We start from the raw sequence: 13,342 nt of genomic DNA, 5'->3' as shown, positions 1-13,342 counted from the left end.
CTCAAAGAAATTAACTTTCTTTATGCCCTTTGGAAATCTTTCTAAGATAATTTGAGTATCCTGTAAAAACTGTGACAGGCAGCCCACAGGAGACAAGGATGCACATGAGGGTGTTGGGGTGAGGAATGCTGTAGAAAACCAGAGGCACTCTTCAGCCATGGACTTCCGGGCAAAAGTTCAGGGCCTCCAAACCCCCTGAGAGCCTCCAAATCCTCTTTAGTCTCTCCTGGGTAGCACTGGCCCACCACTGTGCTGGACGACAAAGTGTGACCTCTGCTTTAGAGACAGAGGAGGAGTGGGAAAAGAAATATGTAAGATGGGAATATGTTAAGTTGGATGTTGAAATGCTTCTGCTAATGCATATTTACATTATTTTTATATGCTTACGTTCTGTTTTATATTCTTACGTTCTTGTGAGTTCAGTTGCTGTTTGTGCCCTCAAGAACCCATGCATTAAAAAAACTACGTGGAGGGAGGGGGGATTCCAAAGGCCTTTAGATCCAGGCTCTAAAATTACCTAGGTGCACCTCTGCAGAAAACCAGTTGGCATAGGAGGAGGTCAGACTGGAGTCCACATTGATCTGACCTGTAGCATAGATGTTAATTATCAACAGTTTGAAGCAGTTGAATTGAATCAAAACTGCCATAGCATATTGTTTGAGTGGTGGAAGCAATTTTGAGGATGCGCTTAGAGAGGTAGCAACAAGCACAAGCAGGCCGTCTTTGCATCTGCCATGGCCTGCCCCAGGTACAGCTCCAACAGTATATAAGTGAAAACCACTGAGCAGTATCTCCCCAGTTGTCCAGGATTCCTGGACCAGAATAATATCGTGGCAAGTGAGATAGTCTCTGAAAGGGGGGGGGGGGTCTGTGACAGAAGAACTCCACCTGACCATATTCCACGATAAAAGGCTGACTTTACCCTGGACTACTGGATATCATTGTGTAGAACTGTAAAGTAGCGGTTGTATGGAAGGATCCTGCTATGTTGACGGGTCCACACAGGATTGATGTGGGAAGCATAAGTCCTGCTTCCCTCCCTGAGGGGAGGTAGCAGGTGGAGCAAAGGCTGGAGTCAGACATCTCTGAACTGGCAGCAAGAGCTGATCCAACAAGGTCTGCAATGATCCAACATGGTCTAGAACTCAAGTGAGGCCTTATAGCTTCTTGGGCCAGATTTCTTCTTCCTAGGCTCTTCCCCTTCTGAGAAGAGTATAGAAGCTTAAAAGAGCAGCCTCCGGCATGGAACCTAACACTACATTACCTTTTTGTCAATGCCCATCTGATTAGTTGCCTACACTTTGGGGCCCCTAGTGAGCTGGTCTCCTGAGGGAATCTAGCTCAGGTGGGAACTACAGGTGAAACTCGGAAAATTAGAATATCGTGCAAAAGGCCATTAATTTCAGTAATGCAAATTAAAAGGTGAAACTGATATATGAGACAGACGCATTACATGCAAAGCGAGATAAGTCAAGCCTTAATTTGTTATAATTGTGATGATCATGGCGTACAGCTCATGAAAACCCCAAATCCACAATCTCAGAAAATTAGAATATTACATGGAACCAAGAAGACAAGGATTGAAGAATAGAACAATATTGGACCTCTGAAAAGTATAAGCATGCATATGTATTCAGTACTTGGTTTGGGCCCCTTTTGCAGCAATTACTGCCTCAATGCGGCGTGGCATGGATGCTATCAGCCTGTGGCACTGATGAGGTATTATGGAAGACCAGGATGCTTCATTAGCGGCTTTCAGCAATTCTGCATTGTTTGGTCTCATGTTTCTCATCCTTCTCTTGGCAATGCCCCATAGATTCTCTATGGGGTCAGGTCAGGCAAGTTTGCTGGCCAATCAAGCAGAGTACACTGTATACTTTTCAGAGGTCCGATATTGTTCTATTCTTCAATCCTTGTCTCAGAAAATAAGGGAAAACATCCCTTCAGAAAAACTTCTGAGGTGTGAATTCTCATTCAATGATAGCAAATGAGATTTTTTTTTCAATTAAAGAACTCTCATGACCCCACTTTCACTTTTTCACACTCTCATTTACTATGAATATCAATCTAGCACACTGCACCTTATGAAGAAAAACCTCAGACATTCACCAAAATCCAGCCCTCTGCCCAATCACTCTGAAATTGGGGACGGGTGGTAGCCTCCACCCATTAGACACTATCTACCAGCCCACCCCACTCTTTTGGGGGAGATCCACTTTCTGCCCCCAATCTGCCCCAATGACACCAAAACTTCAAAAATTCCCAAAAAATCAGCCCTTTGTACAATCCCCCTTAAATTGGGGTGGTAGCCTCCACCCATTAGGCACTACCACCCCACCCCACTATTCTTCCCCAGGCCCCAATTTCTGCCCCAATCTGCCCCAAAGACCTGAAAACTTCAGAAATTCCCCCAAAATCAGCCCTTTGCCCAATCCCCCTGAAATTGGGGTGGTAGCCTGCATCCATTAGGCACTACCACACCACCCCATTCTTTTTGCCCAGATCCCATGCTATGCCCCCAAACTGCCCCAAAGTCACTAAAACTTCAAAAATTCCCCCAAAATCAGCCCTTTGCCCAATCCCCCTGAAATTGGGGTGGTAGCTTCCACCCATTTGGCACTACCACCCCACCCCCAAAATCTTGCACCTGGGGCCTTTCTCCCCCCGAATCGATTCGGATTCAGATTCGGATTAAATCCGAATCCGAACTGAATCAAGGGTGATTTGGGTGGCCCATATTTGGGCACAAAACAGAACAGGGGTGATTCGGTTCGGGTCCCGAACCGAATCACCGAAAATCCGAATTGCACACCCCTATAAATTGCCTTGCAAATAGTTTGCATGTGCAAATTAGCAGCTGCACTTTCTAGTTGACATGTATTTGCTCTGGATTATCTACCAACAATCATTGGGGAAGATATCTTTGCCTGACCATTTTCCTTGACATATTAACAACAGCAACAGAAGAAGGAGAAATTTCTCCTCTCCTCAGGAGAGAAGAGCTGGTCTTGTGGTAGCAAGCACGACTTGTCCCCATAACTAAGCAGGGTCTCCCCTGGTTGCATCTGAATGGGAGACTTGATGTGTGAGCACTGCAAGATATTCCCCTCAGGGGATGAAGCCGCTCTGGGAAGAGCAGAAGGTTTCAAGTTCCTTCCCTGCCTTCTCCAAGATAGGGCTGAGAGAGATTCCTGCCTGCAACCTTGGAGAAGCTGCTGCAGTCTGTGAAGACAATACTGAGCTAGATAGACCAATGGTCTGACTCAGTATATGGCAGTTTCCTATGCTCCTATGTTCCTAAAATAAAAAATGCACAACTTTTCAGTTAAGGTTGCATTTCTGTACACAATTATTTGAGATAAGATCTGATTGAAATCAACAGTGCTTACTTCTAAGTAGGCATGCATAGAAAGTAAGGCCAAGAAAGTCCTTACACAGTCTCCTAGGCAGACAGTGATTTACATCAAAAGCAAGCTATCCTCTCCTCTGCTGATAACAAACAAAGGCAACATACCTCAGGGGATTACTGTACTTGTGAAACTCTCCAAACTAGCCTCTATGCTCTGCCTCTCTTAATCCAAGTCCAGCAGTTAAGCAGAATAATGAACACACGTTTTGCTCCATAACACCGCTTCTACAAGGGCTAGAGCTTAGGTTTGTTTTGTTTTGTTTTTACATGAAAGCTGAAATCTGGGTGAATCCAGGTGGGCTAAGCAATCTGGGTGATTTGCTTAAAATGTGTTACCTGTAATTTGGGGGCGGGGGGATAGCAACTCTATTTCTCCTAAAATTGCTAGATAGAATATAACAATACTGTATTAGGAAAAGGGCTTGCAATTTGCAAGCATTCCTCCCCTCCAAATATCAGCCTCGTGTCTGCTATCAGTTACTCTAGCCCTTCTTATCTCTATGAGGTTTAATTCTCCATGCTTTTCGATGGGAAAATTTCCCACCATTTTCTGGGAAAGTAATGCATTTTTCTGGGGTTTTGAACAGAGGTGGGCCAAAAGCTCCAGTGAGTGTGCAAGCTTCCTCATTTGTTTGTTTGTTTAAAATATTTCTATATAAATTTTTATATATAGCCTTTGACACACTATTTTAAGAAGTTTGTTTTCTTTAAAATCTCGCTCTTTTTTTTAAAAAAAAGCAGTAGACTGGTTCAATAATATAAGCAATAAGTTCTTAATGTTATAAAAATAACTTTAACCATCTATGAATAAGTATACAGAATATGTATCAAAGCAAACAGCATATTTGCCAAGCATATGTGTGAAAAATAAATAAAAACTGGATTGGCAGGAAGTGTTCCTTACTGATGCCACAAAGGAAAAGGAAATGTTGAGACTCCTTTTTGCCTTTACCATAGTTCAAAGATATAGGTCTTATTGACGTCTAGCAGAAATGGAAGCAGAGGCACATGAAAGAAATGGCACAACATCAAAACCCAGACAGAAGCATGTGCAACTAATTACTGCATATTCTCTATAGCTAGCAATTAAATCCTAAACAGACAAAATGAGCTACGTTGCAAGACTGCACCCTGACAACTGTTACGTAAGACAAGAGGCGGCATGTATCTGTCTTTGTGGTGAAAAATAGCTTGTACATTGACTTGTTAAAAAGCTGTTGTTCGTGTATAATCATTTGCATGTCAACCCCAAAAGTTGTTTTTAGTACATTGCTTTAAAGGGATTAATAACTGCGTATCTAAATAAAAATGGTTCTGCTTTCGTAATTTATTATGAGTGATTGTATTCTGTTATATTGTGTTTTAGCATTGGTTTATTGGTCATTGAATTGAGTATATTTGTTACTACTAGTTCTGCCGGCCAATGGCCGTAATAAAATTGATGATTGATGGTTCTGCTTTCAAAAGTGATAATTGAGCTTGCAGCTTTAGAGTAGTAGTTGCCATTGCAAAACATTTTATCAGATGCCTCCTTTCTCCTTTCCTTAGTTATTGGAAAATCCTAAAATGTACAAGCCAGGAGAAATATATTCCATTTCTGTGATATGTAGCTCACTAAAAAAAAACACTCAGTCCAGAGCTTGGGAAGCAGTGTGGGTGTGTTTCTGGTTAATAATAAAGTTCAATGCAGTTATCGACTACAGAGGCAACTGTTTAGTTTTGCCCATGTAACTCCAGTGGCTTCATGACTGATGAAGATAAGTAAAGATCAGTCTCTGTGAAACAGAATTTGAGAAACAAATATGCATGTATAAGGGACATCATGTCTGTCTGAGTGAATAGATTCCTCTCATCTGCCTTAAAAAATACTTTCATGCTTATGGCAAAATAGCTCCTTTGAGATAATTTAATAACTAGACAGGGATTTTCATAGCATTCGGTCACTTGAAGTATCATTGAAAGAGATAGGTTATTCTAAAAGATTAGATGAAGTTTAGGGCTGAGTTGCAATCAATGAGCAGTGACTAGCACCCTAATCCCATCTACAGTGTTTATGAGTCAGTGGATTAGAGAGCGACATGTGCATCCATTACCTGACATGGATAAAGAATCTTTTTGTGTTTCTATCAAACAAGTCCCAGGAAAGTAGGGAATGGAGGCTTGTGAACTTTAAGCAATTTAATTAAACATACTCTAGTTTCAGTGGATTATGTCTGTTGGCTGTGCTTACTTAGACTGGGGAAAGTCCTATGAACAATGAAACATGAAGCACTCCTACTCCAGCCCAAGTTCCTATATTGTCAATTTACAATACAGTCTGTGTAGAGTGGGTTTTTCTGAAACAGAGAAACAAACATTTTTACCCTTACTGCTGCAGTGACACAATCATTATTCCAGTACTGGTGGCTTGATAACTGTAGAAATGCAATGTAGGAGACATTCGGTCTTAAAGACATAAGAACAGCCCTGCTGGATCAAGCCCAAGGCCTATCTCCCCTGCAACTGGTATTTAGAGGCATCTTACCTTTTAGGCTGGAGGTGGCCTATAGCCACCAGACTACTAGGCATTGATAGACCTGTCCTCCATGAATTTGTCTAAGCACCTTTTAAAGCCATCCAAGCTAGTGGCCATAACCACATCCCATGGCAGAGAATTCCATAGATTAATTATGTGCTATGTGAAAACGTACTTCCTTATGTTGGTCCTAAATTTTCTAGCCTTCAGTTTCATAGGATGACTGCTGGTTCTAGTGTTGTGAGAGAGGGAGAAAATTTTCACTCTGTCCAGTCTCTCTACTCTATGCAAAATTTTATACACTTCTATCATGTCTCGCCATAGTCACCTTTTTTCCAAACTAAAATTATGTTGTAGCTTTGACTCTTAAAAAAGTATTCTAGGCCCCTGATCATCTTGGTTGCCCTCTTCTGCACCTTTCCCAGTTCTACAATGTCCTTCTTAAGATATGGTGACCAGAACTATATGCAGTACTCCAAATGTGGCTACACAATAGATTTCTATAAGGGTATTATAATATTAGCATTTTTATTTTCAATCCCCTTCTTAATGACCCCTCACATGGAATTTACCTTTTTCACAACTGCCATGCACTGAGTTGACACTTTCAATGAGCTGCCCATCAGGACTCCAAGATCTCTCTCCTGGTCAGTGACGGTCAGCTCAGAGCTCATCAATGTATATATGAAGTTGGGGTTTTTTGCTCCAATATGCATCACTTTACACTTGCTTACATTGAACCACATTTGACATTTTGTTGTCACTAATCTACTTTGGAGAGCTTCTCCCAACTGGTTTTGGATTTCATTACACTAAATAGTTTAGCATCATCTGCAAATTTGTCCACTTTGCTGCTTACCCCAACTTCTAGATCATTTATGAACAAGTTAAAGAGCCCTGGTCCTACAGATCCTGTCCTAGAAGACCCCAATAAGTCTTCTATGAACTAGAATAAAAACAAAAAATCCAAAACTGCTCTGTAAATTACACTGGTATTGAATATTTTACTCATTATAGGCCCTGCCCAACTACCTGTTCTGTCTGTTTTGTACACGTGTATATTGCAGCAATTTTAATATAAGCTTTTTGTGGCATATTTTATTTTTTCCAGAATACAGCCTGAAATACTATGGATTTCCTGCAAAACTGGCTTGACCAGAGACAAATCAGAAAATAATTTTTGTACCATAGGCAATGACAGCTCTGCAATACTTCTAAGCCTCTAATTGGCTGTGCACAGATATGCCAAAGTTCCTTTGAAATAAATATAATGCACAGCCCAAATGTGTTAGCCCTGAATGTGTTAACTCAGAAGTAAGCCTCAGCGACTCACATACAGAGCAAGGACCCACTGACCCAAGAGTTTGGCACCCTTGCTGCTTCCATCTGAAAACTGCACTGATGTTCCTGAAGAGCCTCCATGGCTCCTAAAAATAGTGTCAGCATTTAGTGTCAGCATTGACCTGTCTCACTAGGAATAACTAGCTGGGCCAGGCACAGAGCATCTGTGCCTCTGCCAGTCAGCTTCTCTCCCCACCCCCCACCCCAGCCTGATTCTCTCCCCGCCGGCGCTTTCTGGCTGGTGGGCCGGCTGGAACGCCGCCATCTCCCACCTGTCTGCCAGTTCCCAGTGGCCGGGCTGTTGAGAACCAGGCCTGATTTGTATACTAAATATGCTCATTAGCTAGCATACAAAATTAGGCCTGTTTCATCAGTGTCACCAAGTGACCAGTTCTTTTATACGGTGACCATGTAGGATCTGGGCACAAGGAATAAAGGAGATCAAAGCAATCCTAAATGATTCAATGGGCTTTATTGAGTATAAAAGAATAACAACATCAATCTAACTGAGCAGAAAACAGAACAATCTATCAGTATTACTAACAATATTTCAACCCTAGCAAGCAACAACATTCACCCAGTGTTCCTAACTAACATATGTGTGTGTGTTAAATCTTCCTAGAGCTCAATATAATTCAGATATAGACGGAAAAGTGGGGGGGGGGTAAGGAAGGTTGAGGGCTGGCATGGTATGGTGAGATCAGGAATTAGTAGAGGGAAAAGGGGGAAGGAAAAGGGGAACGGATGGAGGGATCCAAGGCTTGTGGAGCAGCATCTTACCAGTCAGAGGCTTGAGAGCGGTGGGGCTTTCAGCTGAAGGAGAGAGGCTGTAGCTAGAGACAGGAGCTTGAGAGTGATGATCAAGCAGGCAGTTTGCTCAGAGCGAGGCCGAGAGTGAGGACACCATGGCTGGGGAAATCTTGACTTCTCACTGCGCAGCAGAAGTCACAGACAGTTCCTGCCCATGGACAGAGTTCCTGCTTGTTGCCCCGCGGCTTAGCAGCAAACTCTGGGATGGCTCATGAGCAAGTATGCTTGTTAGGCAAGATTCCTTGGGAGTATCATGGCTGGGGAGTCTTGACTTCTCACTGAGCAGCAGAAGTCACAAACAGTCCTTTCTCCCTTGAAAGAGTTCCTGCCCCTAGCCCCGCAGCTTGGGCAGCAAACCCTTGGATTGCTCATGAGCAAGTCTTGCTTGTTGGCAAAAGATTGCTAGCTCTCTGTCCAGTAAGCCTCATTCTTTATAGTTGTATCTTCCTTTGATCTCCATAGAATCCATTCAAAATATCCTCATCCTTCCTGGGTCTCCAGAAAGGTGACAATCTGCTGTTTCCTTCTGGGTATTATCTTTTAATTATTCAGGATATTAGCTCAGTCCAGGGAGATCTTAATCCCATCTTCTGTTAGCAGCTATCTTGCGGAGTGGACCAAAGCAAATCTGCATCTCTGAGCTGCAAATGGGCATCTTCTCTTGTCCCCAAATTTCCCGGCCTGGTCCCAGAAGGTGTTAAAAGGTGCTAGTACAAGGACTAAATCTACAGGTGTTTTCCTAGAGTGGAATTTCTATAGACAGCAACTGAGTATCCTATTTGGGCATAGCAGAGCAATCATTGACAAAGATTAACATAGACTTCTTGCAACAGGAAAGGGAGATCAGCCTCTGGCCTCTTCCACAGACATTATCTGATAGTGAGTTACATTTTAGCATATTGATAGCTCAGGCCTAGCCCTTGTGCATCTGTGAGTGCCCATTTCACAATACAATGCTGGATTGCCTTTTCCTTCACAGAGCAGTTAGCTGAGGCAGGCATGAGACCTGAGTGTCAGTTCACCTTGAGTTCAGACATTTAATTGAACTCTTAATAAAATGGAATCAGACACAGGCCAGAATTCCATATACTTCTGGGTAGGTACCTCTGGGTCTAATGTTGGGGTACGGGTGTCTCCAACAGGGCTTCTGCCACCTCCTCCTCCCAGCGGCACCCGCCGCAGCCTTCTGTTCCCAGCATGGCCGGCCTGGCCCGCCGCTGCTGCTCTTGTCTCCCCATTCCTGTCACTATCTCCCAGGCAGCTGCTCTAGTGAGAGCTGCCACACATTGGATCTAACGTGGGCACCCCATTCTTGGATCAGCAGGTCCTTGTACTGTATATGAATCACTTAATTTAATTCCTGATTAATACATTTTGGGTGCAATCATATAAGCATACATCCATTATTCAATTTTCAAAAATCATTTTTCCCTAGATTAATCATTTCAAACTCTAATGTATTTGCATGTTGTTTATTTCCTAGTAATGCCTCACATCCAACTAATGTGCTCATGGGAGTATATTCAGCTCATGCAAGGGTAGAGCCAATTTTTGCAGATTCCTCAGCTACCATGATCCCCTTCCAGAATATGTTCCTGGGTTAGGGAACCAGAGGAAGACAAAACAGACATGTCCCCTTCCCTCCCCCCTCCCGCACAAGCAGAATGTACACCTGGAAGCACAACGTTAGTCGGGATTGTGAACCACTGTTTTTACGATCAGGAGGAGATGGATTGTTCTGGCTCTAATTTACATAGACCACTGCAGTCAAAAGCATACTGACAGAAAGCTGAAGTCAAAACATATTAATAGCTTCAAGAAAATGTTTGGAATTCAGTATTTTCCATGTTCTGCAAGAAATTGAAGTGGTAAAACATTATTGATGAATTTGTACTAGCCTCATCCATATTTATATAAACTCTGACTCTTTAAAATAGCTCTTTTATTTTTATTCTTTGGAACCACATTACAGAACATGCAGAACAAAAACCAGTTTTCCTTATTTTGACATGTCTAGTTTTTTAAAAACAGCACATTGAGATTATTTATGCAGTTAAGCCTTGCTGGAATGTACTCCGCCCCCCCTCCTAATAGTTAGAACTAATGGTAAAAAACATCAAATTTGCATTTAAAACAGAGGGTTTGGAGAGAAATATTTAGAGGCAGAACAACAGTCTACCTATCAACTGAAGTTAAAAGAATGTGTTCTGCATTGTTTCTTTGCTTGTGTGACTGAGGACACGTATAGCTAGTTACATCCAATACCTCTCCCTGACTGGACCCATCATGTGTGGAGAAGAGCACACCTGCCCTGCCCCTACTCTTGCTGCATGTGCTACTCCAGTGTCTCCAGACATCCAAGTGGAGATATAACATTTGAAAATGGTCTACATGTGTAAAATCCAAGACATGTAGATAGAGTTCAGCCAGTCCATTTCCTGGATAAAACCAAGCAATCAGTTGTGTAGTTTGGAACTACGTTTTGAATTCCGTGTGTGTGAGCCATATTCTAACAGTCTGCCCTTGCACAGACACAGTGGGAGAGGCAGGCATGATGATATGTCAACAAGATTTTGTGAACATTCAGATAATGTGAACAGCAAAATCAGGTTAAGACTGTGTGTGCTGGAGGGGCAGGATAGGCATTCTCACTCTCCTGCATGTATAGTGGCCATATTAGGGAAATCCTGCCTTTTTAATGAGGTGAACACTAGAGCAGGGGTAACCAAGTCAAACGTCCTGGTAGACCAGAACCAACCACAACTTGGTGGGTAGAGGCAGATGTCAATTTTTAGCTAATTATTATATTAAATTATGAATGCAATATTAATGATGAAGATATTAATGAAAACAAGATCGATTGTGTCAGTGGGCTCTGGCCCAGCGGTGGGCCCAGCAAGGCAAGTAGGAGGCATCGGGTCTCAAGTGACCCACTGCATTCAGCTGCTGCTCATCAGCAGGAGAGGCCAAGAGCTCTTCATGGCTCCTGCTCTTGCTGCACGATGTTCCTTTCCGCAGGCCAGCAAGAAAGTCCCTGCTGACCAGATCCGACCCCCACCCCGCCTCCCCCGGCCTTATGTTGTGCAGGCCTGAATTAGAGGTTTCAGTATTGCTTTTTTTCTAAAAAAATGTTAAAAAATAGAAACAAGTGGTGGGCTTAAAGCCATTTTTCCTTATCGACATATATCATCCTATTGTGTTTATTGTTCATTGCACACTGCCCTGAAAACCTTTTCTGAAAGAAAAAGCATAATAAATTCATTCACACACACACACACACAAACACATACAGTCTGAGAGAGAAAGAGAGAGTGTACAAGAGCCAGTACTTTGTCAAATATGGTATATACTGTATGAGATAAGATTGAGCTGATTTTTAGACATCCATGCAATAGGCAGTATAGGTTAGTGTCGACCTGATTTGCTGTTCTCATTAACTAGAACCAAAATCTGCAGATCTTATTCTCATATTATGGGAAGATGTTGGTATGTTCTTATGCAGAATATATATGGCTTTCCCACAGTCTAGTCGTCGTAAATGCATGGGTTCCCAGTGTTATCTATAGAAAGCTAACTTGCCCAGGGAATGCCATTTTTCCTATATAAATCTATTTCAACAGCTATTTGGAAACCATGCTATCAGTATTATGGGAGGAAGTTGGCCCTGAACAGATTGATTTTTTAGTTTTCTTTTGTGAAGCTTCATCGATTATTTTTGCTTAATATAAAATAGATCTTTTCCAAACAAATTTAAAAAACAACAACAACAACCTTCAAAGTGGTTATTTCATAAGCTCAGTATAATAGGGTTTCGTGTTTTCCCCCTAATAAAATAAAAAATAAAATAAAACAATAATTATTTAAAATAAATAATAAATAACTCATAAAGGCAAAAGCCATAACCCCACTTGGGTTTACCCCATTGCTTCTTCTAATCAGGCAGGAGAGAGAAAGCAGGAGAAAGGTATTTTCTGCTAAACCAAGCCTGCTCAACTTAGGTCCTCGCTAGCTGTTTTTGGACTACAACTCCCATAATCCCCAGCCACAGTGGCCAATAGCCAGGGATTATGGGAATTGTAGCCCAACATCTGCAGGAAGGCTGAAGTTGGGCAGCCCTGTTCTAAACTATTTCTGCTGCAACTGTCTTTTATTGTTTATGTCCTGCCACCATATGGAAACAAATCGTTTAAATTGCCCAGCAGGTTTGAGACTACAATAAAATAAAACAGAAAAAACATTTCACAGTGGGCTAGCAAGTGTGGGGACTGGTGTCAGAATAAGGCACATGCTTCATTCATAAACCAATATATCAGGGTTGCTCAGCTTCGGCCTCCCAGCTGTTTTTGGACTACAACTCCCTTAATCCCTGGCTATTGGCCACTGTGGCTGGGGATTATGGGAGTTGTAGTCCAAAAACAACTGGGGGGGGGCTGAAATATATAATGAGCAGGCCTGCCTGCAATATATAATGCAAAATGCCACTGTAAGAAAAGTGTAATAAGTTATTATAATAAAAAAGTATCATTGGATGTTTTAAGTACAGTTTGTGTGTGTCAGTACATCCTGAATCAACTTACATTATAATTCATATATGATTTTTTCATTCTGAAAGAATGAATTCTTTCATTCTAGTGGGCCTATTCTTGGTACTCATGCAATCATAGTTAAAGGGCCAGTTACTATCACAGAGCCCTGCACACTCCCACGGAGCATGATGTGATAATCCACACTGTACCAGGAATTGTAGTCCTACCACTGCAGTTAACTAGCATTAAACTACTATGGGCATCTACAACCTGATCTGTAAGAATAGGCCCATTATGTATTAACCTCCAGATTATAGAAGAAGCAACTGCTCAGAGTTAATTAATATCTATGGCTGCCTTTGGACCAAACCAGAGGCAAACATGTGGTGCAGCAGGGAAATGTTAAGGTTGCCGGCTCGAATCCCCACTGGTACTATATCAGACAGCAGCAAAATAGGAAGATACTGAAAGGCAACATCTCATACTGCGCAGGATAAGTCCTAAATAAACTCCTCCTGTGTTCTACCAAAGAAAACCACAGGGTTCTGTGGGCGCCAGGAGTCAAAATCTCCTTGAAGCACACTTTACCTTTATATATATAAATATCTATCCTATAGTGGGCTGGCCTGCCTGATGAGAGTGCTGTCCAATGGAGACCCAAAGCACAGGTTGCCTCTGGTCTTCCTCAGGGGACCGACCCTCTCATTGGAGAGATAATCCCCGGCTAGCAAGCCAAAACAG

The 13,342-nt window shown here is 42.2% G+C and overlaps 1 long non-coding RNA gene across 1 annotated transcript in view; it reads right to left on the bottom strand.

Annotated features, from left to right (window-relative positions):
• The window catches only part of LOC128352233 (uncharacterized), an 87,809-nt gene extending 84,176 nt beyond the window's left edge, over window positions 1-3,633 (bottom strand). Inside the window, exon 1 of the long non-coding RNA XR_008320275.1 lies at window positions 3,515-3,633. This is a non-coding gene — a long non-coding RNA (uncharacterized LOC128352233). The remainder of the gene's footprint in view (window positions 1-3,514) is intronic.
• Window positions 3,634-13,342: the final 9,709 nt, after the last annotated feature.

The sequence above is a fragment of the Hemicordylus capensis genome, chromosome 3 (assembly GCF_027244095.1).
Source record: "Hemicordylus capensis ecotype Gifberg chromosome 3, rHemCap1.1.pri, whole genome shotgun sequence".
Classification (NCBI taxonomy): domain Eukaryota; kingdom Metazoa; phylum Chordata; class Lepidosauria; order Squamata; family Cordylidae; genus Hemicordylus; species Hemicordylus capensis.
This window is presented reverse-complemented; position numbering and strand designations above follow the sequence as displayed.